Source organism: Epinephelus moara, chromosome 13, assembly GCF_006386435.1.
Source record: "Epinephelus moara isolate mb chromosome 13, YSFRI_EMoa_1.0, whole genome shotgun sequence".
Lineage (NCBI taxonomy): Eukaryota > Metazoa > Chordata > Actinopteri > Perciformes > Serranidae > Epinephelus > Epinephelus moara.
This window is the reverse complement of record NC_065518.1, coordinates 27929589-27934819: the sequence shown is the minus strand read 5'-3', so window position 1 is coordinate 27934819 and position 5231 is coordinate 27929589.

The window sequence follows — 5231 nt, the reverse complement described above, 5'->3', positions numbered from 1 at the left end:
CATAGCCATGACTTTGATTGTAACACAGTATCTACACGTGTGTTGCACTTTGGTTCAGGCCACCATTTCAACATCTATCCAAAATCTAAATATTTGCTGGGTGCCTTTAGAGGGCATGGGAAAGATCTCAACTATTGATTAAACTGTCAGAAAATCACAGCAATAACAAGACACTGTCACGTTTGGGTTGGATTTGACATTGATCAAAACTCCCACCTGTCCCTCTCTTTGATCTCGGTCCAACAGGGCTGACCTCAGGTTTACACCTACGTCATCACAGCAGTGTGACAAAGACAGAAACTAACACTCAAACTGGCACAGACTGGTTATTTGGAACATTTGTGGAGCATTACATGACAGACTTCAAATATGGTAGTTTGAGTTGCTCTCTCGAGGGAACGAGACAGAGAAAGACATTTTGTCAGAGTTCTTTGTAAGTATTTCTTTGTATCTGTCAGAGGTAGTAGTTTACAAAATGAACACAGCCTGACCTCCCTGTTCTGTTTGTGTCAGCCAGGTCCTAGCTGCTGGATCAATATAACTGTCAATGATTTCTCAGTTTTTAAAGTCAGTACTGTCTCTGGGGTTAACCCAAAGTCTAGTGTGCTTGGACCATGGTTGTCTCTTTCCCATGTGGGTTGTCAGTTCATGCCGTTTATTCTTACCAAAGTTTCTTTCTAATATGGTTAAAGTCTATATTTGATTAACTTTCTGTCCAAGCTTTTAGCTGTGCTTTCAGAACCAGCCAGTACATCTGGTATGTCTCTTCAGTTCTTTGAGATTCAAGGCATTGGAGTGAAAAGACTCCAATGGATTTGATAGATTAATGGACTCTGATGATTCACCTCTGAGCTTTGATAAGTGGAGATCATATGAAGTGCTGGTTGCTTTGTCAGCCTCCTAGTCACAGATGATTTTCAAACTTTTTAAAATTTCTTTCTGGTTAACTGATGATGTGGTTCATTATCATTTAATACAAAGTGACAGGACTGACATTCTTTTCTATCCTGGTCATAATCTGGACTTTTTTCTGGTGATGTGATTACACCAGCCCAGCTTTTTCTTACTTGCTGCAAAGCCTTGACAGAATGCTCTGTGGTGGTGAGGACCAATCCTAAAATTGTGTATATTTATACATTACTGTACTTACTATTGTTAATTCATTGGAATTGCTTTTGACAAGGTGACATTTTTGTCCGATTAGTCAAATTTACTCAGAAATTTAGTTTTTGTAATAAGCTAAAAGGCAAGTCAATTCAAAATCACCAAGTCACGTCAAGTTCTGCATTAAGACCAAGTCCTAAGTCAATATCAACAAGTTTCAAGTAAAAACAAACAACTCAAAACCAACAATACCTGCTAAAGTTCCAAGTCAAGACCATTATATCTCGAGTCAAGTTCCCTGTCAGTTCCAGTAAGTCTCAAGTCAGATGAAGTTCCAACTAAAAACAACCAACAACACCAACACATTTTCAGTCCCAAATCATCCAATATACATACAATACATCCTCAGTGGCCCTACATGTGAAAATATGATGCTCCAGTTACTCCTCCAGGGTCAATTTTTAATGCTTACGGACAGAGTGTGAACTTACACTTGTTATATGCATTGTGTCTTTTCAAAATAAACTTAAATTTTCAAAGGACATGTACAGTTTCCACTCATTAAATCCATACAGTCTCTTTTCAAAATAAAATGATAATGTTGGCAAAGAACTTCATTTTTATGTTTACCTCCTAAGGTTTACTCAATAAAAACATGGTTAGGTTTAAAAAACAAAAACATCATGGTCTAGTTTAAAATAAGTATGTTTGTTATTAGAATACTGTAATGTCATGTGACATACATCACTAGCTTAGTATGGTACACACACTAGCACATTATGTTGTTACTAAAATAACTCGATTGACTTTTGTTTCACAAGGGAGATGCACAGCAGTCTCCTGGGTGAAAGTCTGTTTGGAAGTTTGTTTGACCAATCCACTGCCCCTCCCACCGGCCCTATGCAGAGTTCCTTACTCTTTATACTCCGGTAGTTGTTGAGAGTGTCAAATAAAGGTGACTAAGTATGTCAGGTCCTGACGTGATCAAGTCCAACAAGTCCCATATCAAGTCCCAGGTCAAGTCTGACAAGTTCCCAGTGAAAACCAATAAGTCTTAAGTCATAAACCAAAAGTTCCAAGTCAACACCCACAGGTCTAAAGTCAAGTTGAAGCACTAAACTTTATTCTTTTAGTCATAATATAGCCTTCACAATATTTACAAATCAAAAAACTAATTTTCAAGTTTTGGGGTGATACCGAAAAGGTGATGGATCATAACATTGACGAAGAGCTATTAACTATCCACAATGACAACTCTCAATCTATCAGTTTTCACTCATGACAACTGAGCTATCCCACATAGTTCTGTCATATTGTGGGACTAGAAAGTAGACCTTGAGTTGTTGTTTGTTTGTTTTTGTGAAACTGCAGTTTCAAAAGTCTAGAATGAACTTGTGCTCAACACTAAACCTCTTGACAGTCTAGCAGGTTTGTGCTAATGTACCACAGTTTGCTTAGTCACTTCCCCCCTTTGCCATTGCTGCTACAGAGGATCGTAACTGCAAAGAACTTACACTGATACTATTTGGTAATTGGGATAGCGATCAATAGCTACCAAGCAAAATAAAAGCGTTGTCCTCTTCCTGTGTTGGTTGGGCAGTGGTTGACACACTTTCTTTGTGTCATAAATTGAGCCTTTGTTTTTCCGGTACATCATACCTGTTGGCAGACACAGTTGCACAGTAAAAGCGAGGCTTATAGGGAACCAATCTAAACACAGATTGTGTCATTATTCTATTGCTGTTGCATTGTGCAGTCCACATTCACTTCATACTGATGAGTTAGAGCAAAACACTTATGTATTTCCACTTCAACATTTGCACTGCTTGCAAATGAACCTAATCAAGTTGAATGAGCCAATCAGAGCAATATCATCTAACTCAGCCATATTAAAAACATGAAACAATAAAGGTGAACATGATTAGAATCCATTAGGACAAAAAGATCTTTTCTGTGAAGTCAATATGAGAACATAAGAACACAGCAGGAAGACACAAGCTAAAAAGAGAAAGAACAGTTTGTATTAATGAGTGCTTCCTACAGCGGTTTGTCTTGACGCTGTGCCCTTAGTCTACGATGCCACATTGATGTAATGCTCTGCTGAGAATGAATTGAAATAAAGAACAGAATAAAAGCAGATTACAAGAACACCCACAGGCAGAACATGACTATAATTTCACACAGAATGCCACTCTGTTATTAAAATTAAGTCTAACAGGCCTTAAAAGCTCCAGCAATCCTTCTGTTATTCTTCTATTCACTGTCAATAAAGTACATTGTGGTTGTGCTTATTGATCTTTAATGGATTTTTAGTTTTGGATCATAAAAGTGCTCCATCAGGGCGATGGCATATGCTTATTATTCAGCTAAGTGATACTTCAATGCACTAGGCCTTTGACCATGTAGGCCATCAAAACATGCGTGTGCTGACGCATTCAGCTCACAGTCCGATCACGGCAGTAACACAGTAGCATGCCATCCCAGTGTGATTCACATTCTCAGAAATGTTTCTGCAGAGCCTCGGAGGTTTGTGCCAGAAACATATTTCAGTGGTCATGATATCATTATATGTTGTCTGGGTGAGTGGAGATTTCTTATGTAAGATCACAACTTGTTTACGGTGTGCGGAGACAGGAATGTTTAAAGTTTTATTCAGGCGGCTGGCTCGCTGCCGACCCATATTTGCACAGAATAGGACTTTTGTCATAAATAATTCTAGCTCATAATTTGTATCTAACTGTTTTCTCACCACATGCTGCCACTATTACACCAATGTGATCTCATGCCCACTCGTCATATTTTGACACTTGGGTAGAGCAAAATAACTTGGTTGGCTTTTAATTAAACACAGGGCACAAATACCAGTCTCATGTGCTTGTTGGACCCATCCACCTCCCCTAAGCAGACATTCTCCCTCCTTATATTGCATGCGATGCTCTGACCGTCTAATGATGATGCAGCATAGATAACATTGAGGTAGGCTGAAAACCTGGTGCGCCTCATGAAGCATTTTTACACCAGGTATTAGCATGCGCCTTGAGTGATCCAATCATAAGTGGACAGTGCTAAATACAAATGGAAATGACCATCAAGATACAATCCGATCACTCACACCACTTGCTTTTGTGGTCTAGGTTCCATTTCACCACATATGTTTTGTAGTGTAAATGCTAATGCATCCTAATCATTGATGTATAAAAAAAAAAATCTAAATACAGTGTTGGAGGCTGGCCCTCTTTATTCCCCAAGAAAGTTGCTCAGTGGCATATGAAGCCAAAAAACCTGATTCCTGTGTTATTAAATTACCCAGATCTTAAGTATCAAGCAAGCACACTGGAGATTTTTGGTGGCCGAGTGGTTAACTTCCACGGTCCAAGTGACTAACTTCTGGTTAGTACTCTGCTCATGATGTAACCATGTGGCCATTCTGGTCTTGCGAAATGTTACAGAACAGAGAGGATTAAACCCTGATAGTGAGTCATTTCAGTATTTCACTATCCACTGATTCACAGACATCTCTTTGACAACTTGAGTTTATAGGAAAAAGTCCTTTTGGGCCCATGTCATCAGACCCACACTGGGGCAGTGACTTGCAGCGTCAAAAACCAATGAAAAAAGCATCCTTTAAAGGGGAATTTCGGTTTATTTCAACCTGTCTCCTATCGTCCTAAATTTGTTTCAAGTGACTAGTGACATAAAAATAATAGTTAGCATGTTAGCCATTAGCCTAGATACAGCCGTAGCGTCAGACCTGTTAAAACGTAAGTGAACGGACATCCTTTCAAGTGCAAAGTTAGTCCACTAAACAAGCTTTTTTCCACAAAGACCGCCTCATATCGTTAGGATAAATGTCAGAGAACATATAGAAAACGACATGTAAACGTGTTTTCTTACCTTATTGGTGTGCTGCCATGTTTGTTTACCATCTAGCTCTGCTTTCCAAAGTGTGGCCAAAATATCGCGAGAACAATCAGCGATATCATACCGTGCCTGAAATCTCACGAGAACAAGCAGCAACAGCTGGAAGGCAGAACCGGACAGTAGCCTGAAAAGTCCATTCATTTATTTTATGAAAGATTTATAGAATAATGGCTGACTTTTTGCCAGACTTCGACTTTGTGGAGGAG